Source organism: Protopterus annectens, chromosome 7.part1 (assembly GCF_019279795.1).
Source record: "Protopterus annectens isolate FY-2018-M chromosome 7.part1, PAN1.0, whole genome shotgun sequence".
Classification (NCBI taxonomy): domain Eukaryota; kingdom Metazoa; phylum Chordata; order Ceratodontiformes; family Protopteridae; genus Protopterus; species Protopterus annectens.
This window is the reverse complement of record NC_056740.1, coordinates 538410642-538433253: the sequence shown is the minus strand read 5'-3', so window position 1 is coordinate 538433253 and position 22612 is coordinate 538410642. Positions and strand designations below refer to the sequence as shown.

At 40.4% G+C, this 22612-nt stretch overlaps 1 protein-coding gene across 5 annotated transcripts in view; it reads right to left on the bottom strand.

Moving 5' to 3' along the window:
* The window catches only part of ZNF280D (zinc finger protein 280D), a 3097091-nt gene that overhangs the window by 1249293 nt on the left and 1825186 nt on the right, over positions 1-22612 (bottom strand). The window lies entirely within an intron of this gene.

Genomic DNA, 22612 nt, shown 5'->3' with positions numbered 1-22612 from the left:
CAGGACATACGATCCAGGAAAGGTTATGTTTTGGTGACCTGGCTAGACATAAGCAGTGAAAATCCTTCTGTTTGGAATACTGCAACAGTGACGGCACTCGGGACATTAAAGTCATACGAGATGGCTCCGAGGGCACTGTCAAAAACTCAGCATAAAATCATCAGGGCCAAGACCCACTCTGTTTCAAAGAAACAGGGCAAGGGAGTAGTGTAGTATCTGATTCAACACTCTTGGTGACAAGGCATGGACCAGAGAAGAATAGGACAAGGATCTGTCAGCTCCACTCTCAACACAGAGGCCAGAAAGATACTCAATCTCAATCTGTGCCTTCAAAAACATCTTCATCAAGTGACTCGTCTCAAAATCCAAAGTTCTCTTAAAAAACCTCTTCATCAAGTGACTCGACACAAAATTCAAAGTTCTCTTAAAGGATCTGAATGAAGAAAAAAAAACAGAGGTGGCTGAGAAGGTAAATGTGAAGGCTCACACTCAAAAGAGGTTTGGCTCAGCAGCCACTTAGGAGACTTATAAGAAAAAAAAACAACGGCTCTGAGATCTCTGTAACTGATGAAGAAGATACAAGCATCAACTTCAAAGGAGAGGTATTTTTCACTAGGTAGCTTTGGTACTGAAAATGCAGCCATGTTGTTACTTTTCCTCACTCTAAATTCCTCCTTGCCGGTCTCTTTTCTTGAGGGTTTCAACCTATCTTTATCCCCAAATTTTCTAGGCTTACTATCCTTAGAATCAGGAGGCAGAAGCCCTTTAATCTTACATTTGTTTCTACAACCTGAGAAAACTCTCAGACTGAAAGCCTTCCAAGCAGAACAGTCAACAGACAAATGGTCCACCCACAGGTAAATCACAAAAGTCATGGGCATCCTTTTTGGTAGAGGGGGTTCTCGTGGCCACAGTTCTATCATTTTTGAAATTCTTTTCTTTTTCCCTTTCCATGGGCAAGCTACACACAGACAGACAAACACAGCTGCAGAAGAAAACAACAAGTAAACGGTCAACAGGTAACACTAAGCACAATAACAATTACAATAGTAATAACTAATACACAGTCAATATTTATTTGCTTAGGTCTTAAATGAAAAGTTAATGAAGGTGTTAAGGAGTAATAACCAATACTCAAACTCTATAAGGTCTCAGAAACAAATTATCTATTGATTTTTCATTACACACACGACATACACACACACATACATGCCTACGTGTGTCTGTACACACACATATATATATTTATAAACACAGAGACACATACATATATGCATATATTATGCACACGTGTATATATGCATATGTATATATATATATATATATATATATATATATATATATATATATATATATATATGTATTATATATGTATATATAGCAACCAAAATGGATTACGGAGAAGAAAAAAATCACTAATAATCACAAAATCTCCGTACCAGGATCCAATAAAGGCAGTCCCACAGCTTCGTAGAAAAAAGGCCAGTTTAATGAATTCAGCCTGTCTGTGCAGCCTTGTCAGTCTATCCGCATGGGCCTCAATTTTCATAACCCTCTCTTCTGCAGAGTTTTAGAGCAGTCCTTGGTCAATTGTGATTGTTTCTTAACACATACTTGTCTTTGCTTTGGCTCATTAGCAGCAGTACAAAGAACTGCCTGTTCACACCATGTGTTAAGAAACAATCACAATTGACCAAGGACTGCTCTGAAACTCTGCAGAAGAGAGGGTTATGAAAATTGAGGCCCAAGCGGATAGACTGACAAGGCTGCACAGACGGGCTGAATTCATTAAACTGGCCTTTCTTCTACGAAGCTGTGGGACTGCCTTTATTGGATCCTGGTACGGAGATATATATATATATATATATATATATATATATATATCTATCTATCTATATGCATGTGTGTGTGTGTATATATATATATATATATATATATATATATATATATATATATATATTGCTGTTGTCTTTTCCCGGTTAGGGGTCGCTACAGTGGAACTCCGGTCCGCTAATAACTGGCAGTAGATTTTCACGGTGCCGAGTTGCCAGCTCGACGCCCAACCTTCAACGAAGGCAGGCCCATTCACGCATGTCTTTTGGAACGCCACTCAACCCGCGGGGAGGACATGCAGACTCCACACAGAATGCACTATATATATTTATATATAATATATACATACACACACACAATGGATATAAAAAGTGTACACACCCCTGTTAAAATGCCAGGTTTTTGTAAAATAAAAAGTGAGACCACAATAAATAATTTCAAAACTTTTCCCACCTTTAATGTGACCTATAACCTGTAGAATTCAAATGAAAAACAAACAAATCTGTTAAGGGACAAAATATAAAAAACGTACAATAAGCTGGTTGCATAAGTGTGCACTATTACAGCCGAGTGACATCTCCAGGCGTTTCTGCAGTTACTGCCTACTGCTCCTCTAGGCGTCAAATATTGCCGGTTCAGATTTGCATTTATAATTCCAAAACCATGCTACATACAAGGTATCAGAATATTTTATCTTGAAGCATACATGATGACCTCTGTCAATGACTGTTTGTTAGAAGTTTAAGGTAATAATTTAATTTTTAAAGGTTGAAGCCACGCTCACTGGGAGTTAAAGGTACACACTTCAAAGGGCTGTACTGGAGGTAATGAGTTAAACTAATACTTTGTTGAAGCACCTTTTAATTTAATTACACAACTGAGTCTTCTTGGGTAGGAGTCTATCAGCATGGCACATCCTGACTTGGCAATATTTGCACACTCTTCCTTGCAAAAGCGCTCCAAATCTGTCAGACTGCAAGGGCCTCTTCAGGTCACCCCACAGATTTTCTGTTGGATTTAGGTCTGGGCTCTGGCTGAGCCATTCCAAAACTTTAATTTTCTTCTGGTGAAGCCATTCTTTTGTTGATTTGGATGTATGGTTGGGGTCATTGTCATATTGAAAAGTGAAATTCATCTTCATTTTCAGCTTTCTAGCAGATGTCTGAAGGTTTTGGGGGAAAGGTAACTGGTATTTGGAACTGTTCATAATTCCCTCCACCTTGACTACAGCCCCAGTTAAAGCTGAGCAACCCCAAAGCAGGATTCTGCCACCACCATGCTTCACAGTGGGGCTGGTACTCTTGGTGATGCAAAATGTTGTTTTTGTGCCAAACGTACCTTTTGGAATTGAGGCCAGAACGTTCAACCTTGGTCTCATCAGACCATAACACATTTTCCCACATGCTTTTGGGAGACTATGTATTATTTTGCAAATTTTAGCCGGGCAGGGATGTTTTTCTGTGTAAGAAAAGGCTTCTGTCTTGCAACTCTACCCCACAGCCCAGACATCTGGAGAATACGGGAGGTTGTAGTCACATGTAATACACAACCAGTTTTTGCCAGAAATTCCTGCAGCTCCTTCAGTGTTGCTGTAGGTCTCCTGGAAGCCTCCCTGACCAGTTTTCATCTTGTCTTTTTTTTACACTTTTGGAGGGGTGTCCAGTTCTTTGCAACGTCACTGTTGTCCCATATTTTCTCCACTTTTTGATGACTGTCTTCACAATGTTCCATGGTATATCCAGTGCTGTGGAAATTTTTTTGTACCCTTCTCCTGACTGATACCTTTCAACAATTCAACAATGAGATCATTTTGATGCTTTGTAAGCTGTCTGCGAACCATGGCTTTTGCTGTAGCAGGCAACTGAGTAAATGTCAGGAAAATCCTACTAGGACAGCTGAACTTTATTTGGAGTTAATCAGAGTCTCTTTAATTGATGGCAGGTGTGTACCCAAGAAGACTGAATGCTGTAATTAAATCAAAAGGTGCTTCAACAAAGTATGAATTTAAGGGTGTGCACACTTATGCAACCAGCTTATTGTAAGTTTATTTTTTATATTTTCTCCCCTAACAGATTTGTTTGTTTTTCAATTGAATTGTACAGGTTATAGGTCACATTAAAGGTGGGAAAAGTTTTGAATTTATTTATTGTGGTCTTATTTTTTTTACATCACAAAAACCTTGCATTTTAACAGGGGTGTGTACACTTTTTATATCCACTGTATATAAAAACATGTAGATAGATAGATATTTATAGATTACACACACACACTTTTTTATAATGGTGACAGTAGGACAAGAAGCATGTGACACCAAAACAGGAAAAAAGGAGCTCTTAGCTACATAATGACTTACAAATATAAAATACCACATCTAAAACTATTCAAGTACTCAGATAAGTGAAAAGAATCAACTACCATAAACTTGGAGGACCAGCATTTAATTTGAAACTAGATATGATTATGTCCGACTGCTTTGGCGGCCAATGAGATCCACAGGATCTGCAACCATATGTGCATTATAAGAAACAAAAACTTAGAGGAGCACAGTGCTAGAGCACTAGTATTGCCAGCTACAATCTGACAAGTAGCCTGAAGACCCATCATTCAGACTGGATAGAAGGAATAAATATAATCTACCTATGAACCTACACTGAAAAAGTTAATTAACAACTAAATAAATAGCAGTCTCTGTTGCAAAGTGACAGTTTGCAGCAAGGTTGGCCTCAGTGATGGAATATCTTGTCTGTCACCAGTGGATTGACAGACCACTCTCGTGAGGTATGAGGATGGTTCTGCTCAGTTTGTTCTCAATCATGTTTGAGCTCCCTGCAATGTGCACTACCATCAGAAAGCGGTCGGAGGAAATTGCCCATTGTCAAACTCTGAGCACTTCTCGACAAAGAGGATAAGATCTGGTTCCCCTGGTAGACTACCAACATACTGCCTGTTTGTATTGCAATCGTTCCCAAGGGGAGGGTATCTTGAAATGCCTGCAACACTAAGAGCACCACTTTCATCTCTAGAACACTGACATGCAAGTTGGCCTCCAGCTGGGACCAAGTGCCTTGGACCGTATTTCCCAGATAAAGCCATTCCCCCCACACTATCTGGGACATGTCCATGGTCACTATGGCTTGGGGGTGAGGAGGGACAAAGGGACGGCCTGATAATATTTTGTTGGAGTGAAGCCACCAACTTAGGTCTTCCTTGCAACAACAGGTCATCACAATCAGATGGGACACTGGTTGATTCAAAAAGGATCACTGGGAGGCCAGAAGCCACTGAAGAATTCGCATGTGATATCTGGCCAGGGGAACTACAGTGATCGAGGCTGCCATTAACCCTAGAGCCTGTAGAATGAGTCTTGCTGCTACTTCCTTGCTTCGAATGATCTGGCTCACCTTAGTTCTGATCCTTTGGAGTCTTTCCAGGGAAAGTGATGCAAGACAGGTGACTGGGCCGAGCATAGCTCCAATGAACCCCAGGTGTTGTGATGGTTGAAGATGGGATTTTTCTTAGTTTATAGTGATTCCTACACTGGAACAAGAGAGAAGAGTGTAATCTTGTGCCTTTAGGTGTTGACGCCTGCTGTGAGCGGTAAGGAGGCCAGTCATCTAGATATAGAAACACTCGGAATCCTAGCAGTCTGAGATGGGAAACTACCACTGCTATTCATTTGGTGAACACCCTGGGGGTTATGGTGAGACCAAAGGGTAGTGCACTGAACTGATAGTGACTGGTTCCCAGCCGGAAGTGCACAAATCTTAGAGCAATCATCTTTTTCCAAGAATGGAAGTATAGACTGAACTAAGACCATCTGGAATCTGGTTTGTTGAACTGATTTGTTCAACTGACTGACATCTAAAATCTCTCTCTAGTCCCCTGTTTTCTTTGGGACTAAAATGAATGTTGAGTAAATTCTGTATCCTTTCTGGTTTGGTGGGACTGCCTGAATGACTTTTGTCAAACAATTTTTGAGTTTTTAAGACTGCTGCCTCCCTGTGACTGGGTGGAACATCCGGGACTCTTCTTGGTCTTTTTGGTTCTTCTGAAAGGGGGATGTTGTAACCTCTGGTAATAATCCTCTGCACCCATTTGTCCGTTATTTCTAGACAGGCAGAATGGTGTAGGGATAATCATCCCCCCACTGCCTCCAGAGAAAGGCAATCGGGCCTCCTTTCAGGAGCACTGACAGGAGTCACCAGGGAAACAGTCTATGGAACCCTGATTCTGTGGGCCCTTTCTGCCTCTTGAATGGGATCTTCCATTATTACTCCCCCCTCTGCCCTGGGGGAAGTCAGTGACATGCGAATCCTGGAAAGGTCCTCGGGTCTTTTTGAATCATAGCCTACCACTTCTCTGGTTCCTGGAATAAGGCCATTGAGGAGTGGAAAAGCTCATGTCCACAGCAGAAAGGGTCTTCCCATATTTCTCACATCTGGCTAGAGTCTCTATAACTTTGGGGCCAAAGAGCGATGATCCGTCAAACAGAGCATTGACAAAAGAAGACTTAAATGACTATGCAGAATCACACAAGCGCATCCAGGTGCATCTCCTGATGGCTATTCCTGATTCCTGATCCTGCTGCTCTTGTCATCCCTTCAGCAGCATGAACAATTAGCCTCATGGCCGAATTGGAGATTGATTCTATGGTGGCAAGCTGAGAAGCAACTTTGTCTTGAACTCCTTCGGGTACTGCTCCTGAAGGAGTATCTGAAAGCTCTTTAATCAGATCTCTTTGAAGCCTGGAAAAATGTGCCATATAGTTCAAGGACTTGAGAGAGAAGGTAGATTAAGCGTATATGCGCTTCCCAAATCTATCCATTGTCCTAGACTCTCTGTTAGGAGGATGGATAGTAGGACTTTCATCAGCAAGTTTCTTTTCAGTGGCTGCTGCAACCATCATGGCATCTACAGGAATACCTTTGGCCCAATGTTGCTCCTCTTTAGGGGCAGACAGAATACAATCAGGCCTCTTGGGGATCAGCTCGATAGAGTCAGGTATCTTCCAAGCCCGCTGAGCAATCAACTTAAGACTGTCAGTGGGCGGAGAAATCCAAGAGGTAGAGTGCTGGGCACGAAAAGCCTCTAGGTATACAGATTTCTCTGAGGAAGGTTGAATGGTAGTCTACCCACCCCTCTGTTTAAGGATTTCTAGGATGTTCCCAAAGGAAACATCTTCAGGGGGTGACTTAGGGGAGACTTCACCTTCACCAAAATCAGTATCTTCTGTGAAAGACTTGTCAGGGGAGTCCAAGTGCTTTCTCTTGGACTTTTTCTTTAAAAGCACCTCTTCAGTGGGATGCTCCAGAGAGATTTCCAAAGACGCCAACCTGAGAGATTTGGTCCTGAGACTTTTGTGCCCTCTGTCCCAGTGTAGAGACTGATGGAAGCTCCAGTCGAGGGGGTGGACACGATGTTTGGTCCCACAGGGAAGGCATACACTGTTTGCCTGCAATAGACAAGGCCCTTTCCACAGCCTGGAAGGCAAGTCCCCCTGTAGAGGGATGGGAGCCTGGAACCGAAACAGACTCCTTCAGAACCATGGTCCCATCCCTCACTGAGGAGGCCACCCCTGACGTAGAAGCCAGGGCCAAGCCTACATATGCCAATGCACCGAGGGACATGGAAGGCTCCAAAAGTATCAAAGTTGAACCTTGTCCCTATCTGTGCCAGAGAATAAGATCTGGCCAGCACCAGGGGCTCCAAAATCTCAGCTGGAGTCAAAAAAGGAATATGCATGGGGGTAGAAGAAAACAAGGTTTCAGAGCTAACAAGGTTAGGAACCATGGATGGAGGTAATCCCCTCGTTGTCAGGAGCTAGTCCACCAGTCTCACAATATCTGACTCTGATAAACTCTTGGACCGAATAGAGGAGGACGACTGAGACCTTGGCTGTCTCTCCAAAAAAGGACTGGGAGCACAGTCCACAAATGGATCTATCGAAGGGGAGTAAGTTGTATGGGGTAAAATTATTATCTGAGGGTCCTTCAGTACCAAGTGATTGGTTGATATTGAAGGGACTGTTGTCTGCACCAATACTAGTACTGAAGGTTGATGCCAACGGCACCAAGGGATGAGAATCTTGGCCCACCACTGCTGAGGAAGCTGGCGGCACTGTGGGAGATTTGGACATTTTAGAAGGCAGTTCCAAGGAAATTGTTGGAACAGAGTGACTCTGCTTTTTAGGTATAGAAGAAGCAGCTGACGAAGAGGAGGAAATGGTTTCTGTCTTCGGACCAGATAATGCCTCTTCAAAATCAAATTTATGGAGGCCTTTCAAGGTCAATTTGTTTGGGGCTCTGGATCGCAGTGTCTTCCTGTAGATGGACTACACTGAGACAAGACACACGCGCACACACACACACACACACACACACACACACGTTTCCATCTCAGTTGGGTATCTTTCTGTCACATTTCTGGCACCTCTTGAAGCCAGAAGTAACTTTAGAAGGTTTGTCGGCCATGATGTAAAAACTAAGGCCACCTTACACGCACACACACACTGAAGTATAAGGAAGAAAATAAAAACTTTCAAGTGTATCAGGGAAAGGAAATGAAGGAGAAGGGAACTACCAACGATGGTATGAGAGGTTAACTGAAGGTAAAATGGGAGACAGTACCAACAATGGAACTTGAGACTACCCAACTGTAAAGGGGAGAGAAAAACACATTCACGCACACATTAAAAGCTATCAAGAGGAGCAGGATAGTACAGATAGAAAACGCTAATGCTCGACTGATTGGATAGAATGCATCTGGCACTACAAAGTGGCAAACAAGATCTGAGGTAATTTGGTGAGGAGCACTGTGGGTAGAGCTTAGCTTGAGTGTTTTTGGAAGGGGCAAGCTGGAATAATGGCGGAGTCAGTTCCGAGGCTTAGAAACGAGCCTGCAGTCAAGGCTTATGTGAAGACTAACAACATCAGATCAAGAATTTTTAACATATATGAAAATGGAACAATGCAAATTATAAGTGGTCATTTTTTTCTTTAAATACTGGTGAGTCTCCTACTCAAGTTTGTTGGTTTATGAGAAATCTGTTAAACAGGTTGTCCCCACTGAGCATATGGTCTATTTTAATAGGAGAGTGAAGGGGGGAGTTTAATATTCCCACACATAAATTAAAGTTGTGTAAAATCTTACCATAACAGTAGATGGCCTTCTCTACACTACTGCAGTATTCTTTGCAATAGGGATCCCCTGACAAGGATGGCCCGAAGTCCGGCCAGTATACCAAAGCCTTTAAGTTGCTTTAAGGTACATAGTATGTCATGCATACACAGTGCAATGAAAAAGTATTTGCCCCTTCCTGATTTCTTTGCATGTTTGTCACACTTCAATGTTTCAGATCATCAAACAAATTTAAATATTAGATAAATATAACCCAAGTAAACACAAAATGCAGTTTTTAAGTGATGATTTTATTAAGGAAAAAAAACTATGCAAACCTACATGGTCCTATGTGAAAAAGTAATTGCCCCCCCTTGTTAAATAATGAAGTAACTGTGGTTAATCAAATTTTTGGGAAAACTGAGTTCAATTTCACTAGCCACACCCAGGCCTGATTACTGCCAGACCTGTTGAATCAAGAGATCACTTAAATAGAACCTGTCAGACAAAGTGAAGCAGGCCAAAAGATCCCAAAAAGGAAGATATCATGCTGCGATCTACAGAAATTCCGGAACAGATGGGAAACAAAGTAATTGACATCTATCAGTCTGGAAAAGGTTTCAAAGGCATTTCTAAAGCTTTGGGACTCCAGCAAACCATGGTGAGAGCCATTATCCACAAATGGAGAAAACATGGAACAGTGGTGAACCTTCCCAGGAGTGGCCGGCCTACAAAAATTACCCCAACAGCACAGCGACGACTCATCCAAGCGGTCACAAAAGAACCCAGAACACCACCTAGAGAACTGCTTGCCTCAGTTAAGGTCAGTGTTCATGACTCAACCATAAGAAAGAGACTGGGCAAAAATGGCATGCATGGCAGAGTTCCAAGGCGAAAACCACTGCTGACCAAAAATAACAAAGGCTCATCTCACTTTAGCCAAAAAACATATTGATGATCCCCAAGACTTTTGTGAAAATATTCTGTGGACTGACAAAACAAAAGTTGAACTTTTTGGGAGGTGTACGTCCAGTTACATCTGGCGTAAAAGTAACACAGCATTTCATAAAAAGATCATTTTTATTTTATTTTTATTTTACATTTGTTGACCGGGCTAGTCTGGCTGGATATATGTCCATTTTCAGCAGAGGCCCGAGGAGAAAAGCTCCAGTAATATATACTAGTAACTGGCATAAAACAACAAATTATAAGAAGCTACAGAACTATTTACAAGTAGCATAGTAGCATAGCAACAGTATGGAATCAATTTAACAGAAAAAAATACCACGAGGATCCCTAACCCTACAATCTGAGTGATGCAGGAATTTGGATGCAGAAATAAAAAACAAACACTAGAGTCTATACAATATTTACAGTATTAACAAATATGATGAGCATTTTGTGCATGAGCAAATAGTTATAAGACCCAGAATTACACAGTAAGAAGTAACAAACAAGGTTTAGATAGTAGATGAGATGACAGGTTGGAGTAATATATCAAGTATAGAGAGAAAGAGACAGATGTAGGAATAGTAATGTCCAAGTAGATGCCAGGTGAGCTACAGATGAGGAGAAGTAATATTGAGAGAGAGACAAGTAGAAGAGATGGGTGTATAACAGTAGGGAATTGAGAGAACTTTACTGGAAGAGAAGTATAATATATAAGTTGGATGCTGGGGTCAGTCGGGATTTGAGCAAGGGCAAAGCCAGTGAGTTTTGAAATGGTTCTTTAAATGTTTCTTGAAAAGTTGAGATGAGACTAAAGTAGTTAGTTCTGAGGGAAGTTTATTCCAGTATGAGCCAACAACATTTGTGAACAAGGAGTCACCAGGCTTATTGTGAGATTTGAGAGTTTTTACTAGCAGTTTGTTAGCTGAGCGAAGGGAAATAAGATTCCTGTAAGGGGCTACAAGGTTGTTCAGTATTAGTGGGGTAGTAGAGAATTTTATGGGTGATAACTAATTGATGTAGAAGAATAAGATTTTGAAGTTCAAGCCAGCCAAGGTTTTTGAGATCAACACAATGATGGGTACGAAATGGGGAACCTGTGGCAAACCTAGCAATGCTATGGTAGGATGTGGCTAGTTTATGAAGGTTAGATTTTGATAGGTTGATAAAAGATGGAGAGGCATACAATAATGTAGAGATGAGATGAGTTTGGGCTAGAGACACCCTGGTAGTTGCTGTAAGAAAGGGCTTAAGTCTGTAGAGGGCACCTATCTTTTTATTAACTGCTTTGATGGTTAGGTCAATGTGGGAATCAAAGTTTAGTTGATTATCTATTGTAAACCCTAGCAGTTTAGCAGAACAATCAGGTGTAATGATAGTGCCATTGTAAGAGACAATAGAAAAGGAGAAAGGGGCAGACTTGAGGGTTGGAGAAAAAAGTAATAATTTGTTTTTTTTGGGATTGAGGAGGAGACAGATTTGTTGAAACCAGTTTTCTACTGCTGTAAAGACTTTTTGGGTGGAAGAATGGAGTTCAGCTGGAGATGCAGCAGTACAGATGAGTGTTGAATCATCTGCATACTGAATGCATGTGGATGTTGGGAGGGAAATAGGTTATTTATAAATATGGAGAAGAGAAGGGGACCTAAGATGGATCCTTGGGGGACTCCGATTGTGACAGGGAGCAGAGAGGATAGATGGTTGTCCCAAAGGACTGATCGTTTTCTATCTTTCAAATAGGAGTTAAACCAGCGCAATGCCAAAGAGTCAAGAGAAAGAGATTTCAAAGAGTCCAGCAGAAGGTGGTGGTTGACCATATCAAAGGCTTTAGAGAGGTCGAGAAATAAAGCAGAGGAGAATAGGTTGTTATTGCGATTTTTGTTGATGGAGTCTGTAAAAGAGAGAAGAGCAGTGGAAGTGCTATGGAAAGGTCTAAAACCATGTTGGGTGTCTGCCAGTAGATTATGTAGAAGATGATGTAAAAGTTGATGGTGTATGCAACGTTCCATAATTTTAGATAGCGGTGATAGTAAGGCTGTAGGGCGGAAATTAGAAAGTTCATTAGTGTTTCCACCTTTATGCAGTGGAATGATATGGGAAACTTTCCAGAGGGAAGGAATAGTAGGATTCGGTTATAGTTCTGTTAATTAGGATGGAGACTGGGTATGCTAGTACTGCTGCTGCTAGCTGCAGATATTCAGCTGGTAGTTGGTCGGCTGAAAGAGTACATGGTTTAAGTTTTGAGAGTAGCTTATGAATATAGGTTGTGGAGACTACTACATTTTAGAGTGAGGGTGTTGTTACGAGGAGTGATATTTGGAAGGGAAGTGGGGGGAACCATAGTGTTTGCTAGAGATGCAACTGTATCAGAAAAGAAATTGTTGAATGTACTGGCTATTATGTTGGAAGGGGTCTGAGCTAAGTTACCTGGAGTGGGTGTTTTGGAATTCCCAGGATGGAGCAGTTTATTGATTCCTGACCAAAATTTTTGGGGGTTATGATTTTGATTTTGTTGATATTGGAGGTAGAAATTCTTTTTATCGAGAAGGGTAAGTTTTTTGTAGTGTTTCTAAGTTACTTGAAGTTTTGATGGTCAGTTGGGTTTTTTGTAGTTCTCCATTTTGTCCATAGTTTGTTCCTTAGTAGCATTGTGCGCTTGGTTTCTTTAGAAAGCCAAGGTGCAGCTTTGGATCCTGTTCTAATTAATCGAGAAGGGGTGTGACGGTCAAGAATTTGGAGGAATGTGTTGTTGAAAAGGGAAACTGCCTGATCAAGTGGAAGATGTTTTAGGGCTGACCAGTTACATCCGTTGAGTTCATCAAGGAAGTTTTGAAAGATGACGTTTTTTTTTTTTGCCAACAATCAAACATGGTGGTGGTGGTGCGATTGTCTGGGGCTGTTTTGCTGCTTCTGGACCTGGACAACTTGCTGTGATTGATGGAACCATGAACTGTGCTCTCTACCAAAAAATCCTGAAGGAGAATCTCCGGCCATCAGTTTGTGACCTCAAGCTGAAGGGCTCTTGGGTTCTGCAGCAGGACAATGATCAAAAACACACCAACAAGTCCACCTCTGAATGACTCAAAGAAACAAAACAAAAAACAAAATGAAGGTTTTGGAGTGGGGCCTAGTCAAAATACTGGACTTGAATCCAATTGAGATGTTGTGGCATGACCTTAGAAAGGCAGTTCATGCTTGGAAACCCTCCAATATGGCTGAATTAAAACAATTCTTCAAAGAAGAGTGGGCCAAAATTCCTCAACAGCGATGTGAAAGACTCATTGCCAGCTATTGCAAACGCTTGATTGCAGTTGTTGCTGCTAAGGGTGGCATAACCAGTTATTAGGTTTAGGGGGCAATTACTTTTTTGCATAGGGCCATGTAGGTTTGGAAAGTTTTTTTTCACTCCGATGGAGCTCAGGAAGTTTAATTCCAATGGGCGGAGCCTAAGCCTTTTGACTGAATCAAATTATGAACTCACATTTCAAACAAATGTTCATACCTCTGGAACCACAGGGGTTACAAAAGAAGTGTAAATTGCAAACTCTTCAGCACAACCTATTTTTACACTGGTAGTATTCCTTAGGTTCTAGGTCTTAAACTAAATTTTGTAAGTCATAGTAAACACGCTAACTATTACATTTGTAATATTTTGTAAACAGCTTACAATATCTCAGCATCCACTCAAGTTACACAAATACTGTCAGCAGCATTTTATTTATCTAGCTGACAGCTTTCATATGAGGCTAAGGAGTTCTCTCTATGTTACTAGGTTATGGAGATATTTAGATAAATATGAAAATTATATCTATATAAATTAATATCATAAAAACAACAGTTAATATCTATTTATCTGCACTAGACAGAGGTCAAATATTAATGCAGTTGAGTTTGCTATTGTATAAGTTTCAAGATGAAATCTTTTAAACCTTGTACATAGAAAGGTTTTGGAATTATTGATGCAAATATACACAAATCATATTTGACGCCTAGAGGCGTTATTAGGAGTTAACTGCAAATGCACCTGGAGGCGTCACTCGGATGTAGAGTAAAATCATCACTTAAAACTGCATTTTGTGTTTACTTGGGTTATCTTTGTCTAAAATTTAAATATGCTTGATGATCTGAAACATTTGTGTGTGACAAACATGCAAAGAAATAAAGAAATCAGGAAGGGGGCAAATACTTTTTTACTGCACTGTATCCTCCTTGCATATCATACGGCATATAAAGGTGACATACAGATATACTATCCTCAGAACTAACAGCCCCAGTAGGAACACCAGTTCAAGGAAAGGAGAGGTAATCAGTATATATCAAGAAAATAAATGGCACAAGGGACACAGGGAAGGAGTGAACACTATATGAGTGAAGAGAAGGACATCTACCAATACGGTAAGATTTTACACAAATGTACTATGTCCCCTTCCATGTCACTGTTGCAGTACTCTTTACATTAGGGAGATCAGCAGAGCCCTCTAGGAAGCCATGAAGGATGGCCCTAGCAAAAACAGCTCTAGCTCTGGAGATTCCATCCAAGTTACAGTGGTTGGTAAATATATACACAGAAGTCCAGATAGCTGCTTCAAGAATAGAGTTAGCATCCACACCTTTGAAAAAAGTACCAGAAAAAGCTACACCTTACCATGAAAGGAATAACAAAAAGAAATAGCTTTTGAGATCCAAGAAGAAACAATTTGTTTGGATAAAGCTAATCCCTAAGGGCCTACGATGAAAGGAAATAAACAGCTGATCAGACCTTCTAATAGTCTTAAGTCTTATCCAAATACAATCCGAGTTATCTATGCACATCCAACGTGTGCAGCACCTTCTCAATGGCAGATAATGGAGAAGGGAAAGAAGTGGGCAAGTGAATTAGATTAAGGGACAACTCATTCACCAGCTTGGGCATAGGAGGAGGATTAGTATACAAGGACATCCTGTCCATATGAAAAAACAAAAAAGTAGGAAAAACCATAAGGGCTTGAAGCTCAGACACCCATCTGGCAGAAGTAAGGGCTAACCAAAGTACAGTCTTCCAACAGTAATGTTGCAGGGAAGCTGAAGCTTCAGGCTAAAAAGGAGCCCAAGTCAATTTTTCCAAAACAAAATTAAGATCACAGGGGGGAGGAACAGGCTTCCTGGGAGGCCTAATGCGAAGGATGCCTTTTAGGAATTGTTTAGCCTCAAACCTAGAAGATAAAGGAGGAGATAAAGGCAGACAAGTAGAGATAGCTGATAAATGGGCCTTAAAAAGAAGTTATGTACTCACCATAAAGTTCCATCTGAGTAGTTGTACTTCATCTGTCTTCAACCTGTGGATAATCAGATCCGGATCGTGTCCGAGACGGCCACATCACTAGCATCTGATCTGATGCAATGCCCCTATATCTCCTTCCTTCACTCGGATCGAGTTTGCTGTACAAGAAAACATAAGCCCAGCCCAATTAGACCTTACCACTAAAGGGTTTTCACAGAACCTAGGCCAAGCATGAGCAGGAGAGCCACAATAGTGCCCTCTCCTACATACCAGGATAGGACAATAATGATAAGGTCAGGGGGAAGGGAAGGGAGGGGCAGCTGAAGAAAAATGAAGTACAACTACTCAGATGGAATGTTATGGTGAGTACATAACTTCTTTATCTGAAGTAGTTTACTTCATTTGGTCTTCAACCTGTGGGACAGAGTCCCCAGCTACCAACACTGGGTGCCCCTCATCGAAGGATATTCCGGGGCACCTCAGAGCCAAAGGATGCCCTACTCCTGGATACAATGTCCAATTTGTAATGAGATATGAAGGTGTGAGATGAGGACCAAGTAGCTGCAGCACAAATATCATCCAACGATACCCTAGACCAAAAGGCCTCTGATGTTGCCATAGATCTAGCTGAATTGGCTTTCACCTGAGGGGAGATACCTCTATAAGAATATGCTCGAATGATACATTGTGAAATCCAGCGAACGATGGTAACTTTGGAAATTGGTTTGCTTAGAAAGGGTTTGGAGTAGGAGACAAACAACTGGTCAAATTTACGAAAATATTTTGTTCTGTGTAAATAAAACCTCAGTTGCTTGTGCACATCCAATAAATGTAACTTGTATTCACCCCTATTTTGGAAGTTTGGAAAGAAGACAGGCAAACTGACAGTTTGATATTTGCTTCTGAGTCACTTTAAGGAGAAAGGAAGGATTAGTGTTATGCATGGAAACACTATTTTTATGAAAAACCATGTATGGGACTTTGATGGACAATGCTTGAAGTTCCAACACCCTCCTTGCCGAAGTGATAGCCACTAAGAAAGCTGTCTTCCAAGAAAGAAACTGCAAATCTACTGATGCTGCTGACTCAAAGGAAGGGGAAACTAGAGCCTGAAGTACAAAGGTAAAGTCCCAAGGAGGTGTAGCATCTTTCACCGGGGGCCGTAAAAGACAGGTAGCTTTAAGGAAGGCTTTACAAAGCCTAGAGGAAGCTAGATAAGCCATATTTCTCCCCACATGGAAGTTAGAGATGCCAGCCAGTTGGACTTTAACAGTGGAAGAGCTACCACCTTGATGAAAGATACCAGCTAGAAATTCTAGAATAGCCAGGACCGGAGCCGTAAAGGGATCCAACTCCCATTGAGAGGCCCATAAAGAAAAATGTTTCTACTTACTATGATACATTTTCCTGGTGGAAGATTTGTGAGCCGCCACCAGTATGGTCTTAACCAGAGATGATAAACCGGGAATCCTAATCATTACTGGAACTGGAGCAGCCAAGTGATGAGTTTCAGACTGTCCAGGTCTGGGTAAGGAATCCCAGAGGGATGCGAAATGAGATCCAGAACCCAAGATCCATTGTGGAACTATCAGGTGAGACCAAAGAGGGAAACCAGATTTGGCAAGACCAGAATGGTGCAATGAGGATTACTGAGCTCCCCGACCTGCGAGCTTTCTAGAAACTTTGAGATAAGAGGTAACGGGGGGGAATTCTATGCATATACCTTTGTGTTTAACATATATGGCTTTCCTATACAGTGTATGATAGTTGGGCATTATTTTGCTCACTAGGTATATTGTCAAGGGGACAAGTGTATATTTTTATATAGGTACTCTATATACAATTTTTGCTATCAGGTTAAAAAGTTGATGACATTTACTTGTACATAAAATTATTCAGATATGCTGTTTATTATGACAGTGAGTTAGGGGGACATCTGTAGATTTATACACAGGTGTGTCTACTTTTTTCGGACCTTGTTGGAATTGCCCAGCACTATCATTGGATTTTCAACTCTAAAACTTCATTTTGATCAGTGCGACGTTATCCTGAAGGCAGATATAATTCAAATTTTCAAGAATTTGGGACACTATTAATGAATATATATTTCAGTACTTTTGTTTCGTATCAATAATTTATGCTTGTAGATACGGTTTGATCAGGGATTATTAACAAATCATCTGTTGTGAGCCTATTGCAGGAATATTCTGGACCAGATGTTTTACAAGTGATTTGTTTTCTCATCACATTGTATTAGAGGGCAAGTTCGATAGGCACATATTTGGATTTCTAGATTCATTATTTAGGCAAGTGTTATACCTGGATTATATTGATTTTGAAAAATATTGTTCTTATAAAATCTGTATTTCGTGGAACATAAGGTGATTGAACCATTGGATGCATTGTGTATAGAGGGAAACCATATGACCTGGCCTTGGATTCAGGCACATACACATTGTGATTTGTTTTGGCCCCATAAGTATTCATGTATGCAGTAGTACTTTTTATATTGCAAATTCTACATTGCAATATTGCTAAGCTGTTGGGATATTAGCTCTTCCCTACTTTATGATTCATCCATTGGCATTTTTGTTTAATTACATGGCTTTCATGATACATCCACTTATGTTGGATGGTCACTTGCATGAGTGATTATATATTGGCTGTGTATGTGGATCTTACAACATATAACATATCAAACTTGGTTGGTGGTAGTACCACCTCTTTTCTGGGTGCATCTGATTTCACTGTATAGCCAGGTACAAGTAAGATTATATTTAGATTATACCAACTAACAAAATCAGGTCAATCACCCAGAATAATTTTGGTTACTATCAGCAAGGACTTTTTTGGTCTTGATATTATTGACCTTTAACCTTGTGATTATATTTACTTGCATTTCTCTCATCCAGTTATACATGTGTTGGATACCTATCTGGTAGTATTCCTCTAGTCAGGTTATCACTATCTACCATTTTCGGAATATTATTATGTTGTTGAACCTTCTTCCCATTTCAACCCTCCTGATTTTTCAGGACGGTGTACTAGTTTGGGTACTTAGTTGGGGCGGCTGGGGAGCCTCTTACCAACCTCTGCTATAATTGGAGTAATTATTGAAGTTTTTTCTGGGTTTGCCAACAACTGCCATTCTCTCTTGTTATTACTTACTTTATTGTTTTTATTGGACACCCACAGCATGGACCTTGAGAGCATATTATCTGGATTATGTGCCGATCGGGAGGATATTGGAGTGTTTGGGATCAATACCTCACCAGGCAGTAATTCAAGTAACACGGATCAACATATTTCATCTGACTGATATATCCTTCCATTCTCTTATCAAAGGACTCAAAACTTTGAGATCCAACATATGGCATCTGAAACTATTCAGAGCATATTCTAACAAGAATATTGCTCCAAGGGGCTTGAGAATACGTCTCCAACCACTGGTAGGAAGACCGGATGACAAGTTGAATTGTGATTGGAAGGAGGCTTTACAAATTGGGTCTATGTTATTTGTGAATGTCCTCTTACAATACTATGAGAGAATGGTAGATGTGAATATTCAGGAGGTTAAAACATTGTGTTGTGATTGTAAAAAATTTGAGTCCCTACCAAAATTTCAGGATAACATTAAGAAGTTATCTAGAGAATTGACAAACCACGAAAAAATTATCAAAGAAAGAAAGATTAAAAAATTTCAGAGAGATTATTCTGACTACAAAGGGGACGTCCCTTTGAACTTAATCGCTCTGTCAGATTTGCAGATGTTGGTCAGGGGCCTGCCTCTGGTCGCCCCAAGAAAAGACCAAGATCTATTCTGAAAAATAGGGATGGGTTCAACAACAGCACTTCAGGAGAGGATTCCTCTCTCACAGATTATGACAGCTCAGGGTATAGGGGATCACCACACAAAAAGAAAACGAATAAAAATATCCCTTTAGAAATGGTTCCAAACACAGAGGAGGAAGGAAACATAAGAAAAGATCCATTAGAGCATTCCCTGGAGGGTTTGATTCAGAACTTTCTAACATAAGTCAAGATGAACAATTCAACCAAAATGTTTTAAACTTATCTAATGTACATTTGTCCGGTGATCAATATATTCTTTTGAATAAAGGGCTTAGTTTTATACCTGGCTTTTTTTCTAATGAATATCACATAGTTACAGATGTTATTGACTTTTGTCGTAGTCTTAACCTTAAAGTTATTTTTTGCAGATGACACATCTCAAAGATCAAACGAATTCAGATTTGGTAAATCTGAGTTCAGCCCCCTATGAACAAGCATGTGTCAATTTTTATGCAGTCAGTGTTCAGGGACCTACATTTTCAAAATTATGGATACACTATGTTGAAACAATCTTTCACAACAGGAGAGCATTGCCCTCCAACAGCTACGCAACAACAAAGATACAGTTGTATTACCAGCAGATAAGGGTGGGGCCATGGTTGTACAAAACATGAGTGATTACCTTCAAGAGGGTTTATCCCAACTATCGGATACAGCATGTTACATGAACATGGCCATAGACCCAACCCCGAATTTCAAGCATGAAATTGGCTCTTTTCTGAATCTAGCATGTGAGGAGGGCATCATCAGCAAAAAATGTGTTACACAACTTTTGGTTAAAGAGCCCCGCAAGCAGATTATGTATCTACTACCTAAGATTCACAAATCATTTACCAAACCTCCAGGAAGACCAATTGTTTCAGGCATTGGTTCTTTGACTGAACCCTTGTCTGCCATCCTGACACAATATCTCAAACCTCTCTTGGGTTTGGTCAGGGCAAGGCTAAAAGACACTACACAGTTCCTGAAAATCATCGAGGATACACAATTGGAGCCAGGGTGGCTAATGTGTTCACTGGATGTCAAAGCCTTGTATACCAGTATACCACATTGGGCTGGCCTACAAGCCCTTAAATATTGGTTGGATAGGGCAGGTTTATACTCACCAGGATTCAATACGCTATTGATTTGCATGTCAGAACATGTACTCAACAAGAATGTTTTTTATTTTCAAGGACAATGCTATTGGCAACTACAGGATACAGCTACGGAAGCATCCTTTGCTCCCATTTATGCTGAACTGTTTATGGCATTTTTTGAAGAGTGCATGATTTATGATGCATCTCATATAACATATACTTGGTTGAAATGGACATCTGGCGCAGGTACCTGGATGACTGTTGGATGGTATGGCGTGCGGATGTGGGATATCTGCATGAATTTGTGGAATATTTCAATGGCAATATCTGGGGAATCGAATTTTCTATTACCTATGACATGCAGACTATCAACTTTTTGGATGTAACGATTTCTAGGAATCATGACCATACTTTGGCCGCCAGAGTGTTTCGCAAATACCCCCAATATAATACTCTATTACATGCATCAAGCATGCACCCACGTCATACCATCAGAAACATCCCGGTTTCACAATTTATGCGCATGAAACGCCTTAGCTCCACCAAATCAGATTGTGACATTGCTAGTCTTGACTTATGTCACAGATTTGCCAGCAGGGGATATCATTTTGCAGATATTAATACTGCATGGACACGATCCTCTCAGATGAAAAGGAACAGACTGCTAGACTACAAGATCCCTTCTGGTGATTCCAGATCAACAACCATCAGATTCATCACAATATATGGTAGGAACTATTACGTGATTAGGGACATCATAAATAGACATTGGAATATACTACTAGCCAATGAACAACTCAGATCTTTTCTGGGTGAGGAATGTCAATTCTCATATAGAAAAGGCAAAACATTGGGGTCCCATCTCTCTCATTATAAACATATTGGTAGTGGTGGAGCAATTCATAAACAGCCCACAATAATGGGACATGAATTATTGGGTACACACCCATGTGGCCACTGTGGGTCTTGTAAACAGATCACCAAGTCTCAGACCATTTCGAGTCGCAAGACTAGTAAGGTCTTTGACTGCAAAATCTTTGGAAACTGTAGCAGTGATAGGGTTGTTTACCTGGCATCATGTCACTGTGGGGCATTTTATGTGGGACAGACTTCCAGGTCACGAATAAATGAACATTGAAGTGACATTAAAAACAAAAGGGAGACTAATGCCTTATATCGACATGTATTAAAACATCTACAAGCACAGTTCATGTTTATGATTATTGACCGTATAGTGGGTGATCGTAGCAACCCACAGGGGTGGCATGGTATCCTCAATCACAAAGAAAAGTACTGGATAATCACTATGGGTGCACTTTTTTCACCTGGTCTCAATGATCATCTCTAACATTCAGTCAATGGAAAAGGATGTATTGACTTCCATCTTATTTAACAACTATATCAGGTATAATATTTTCTAAATTATTCAATTTCATTTTTGGTATGGTATCATCAACCACAAAGAAAAGTACTGGATAATTACTTTGGGCGTAATTTTTCTACCTGGTCCCAATGATCATCTTTAACATTTAGCCAATGCAGAAGGATGTACTGAATTCCCTTTTATTTACCAACTATATCAGGTATAATATTTTCTGAATTATTTAATTTCATTTTTCATATATACATATTTTTATATATACATATATTACAAGCAGTAGCCAGAACTATTTATTATGTCTGGTTTTGAAATGGGCCCCTTATAGGTTCTTTTCTATTCTTCCACATATATTTAACATAATTATGACTATGGAGGTACATATTTTATTATGTATAATTATAGCCTTTATGGTTCCATAGTCTATTATGGTTTTGTTTTTTGTGATGTTTTTGGAACTACTGGTCTCGGGTATAACACACATTTTAGCCATGGTCTCAGGTACAGTGTTAGCCAGTACATAATATATCATGTATTATTCATGAGGTCTAACAGCACATTCATGTGCCTATTGGTTAATACTCTGTATAAATTTGCATTTTCTATTGTGTCAATTTTGATTGTTTGTTCAACACTGAAGAAGGCATTAATTTGCCGAAACCGGTCTGTTTTTTTATCTACAATAAAAGTCTGATTATTCACTATCTGGTCTTGGGCTTGCTGGCCATCTTTGTTTCTTCATAGTTTGGTTGGGCCTTGCATCCCCCACGTGCATAGTATTTGGTTTGGACTGAGTTGATGGTAATGCCCAGACTGTTTGTTAATAAAAGGAAGTAGTCCCTGGCTCAGCAAAGTAGACACTTGGTAGGGGCAGCAAGGAGCCAATCATCCAGGTAGGAGAAGACCTAAATCCACTGAAGTCTCAGGTGAGCCACTACCACCGCCATTACATTGAACACCCTAGGTGCTGAGGTGAGACCAAAGGGTAGGGCCCTCAGCTGATAGTGATTGGCCCCCAGCCGGAAGTGAAGAAACCTGAGAGAGCATCTATTCATTTTGATGTATTAATACGTGTCCTTGAGGTCGATTAAGTACATCCAAACTTTGCCTGTAGATAGGGCAGAATAGACTGAAAGGTGACCATCT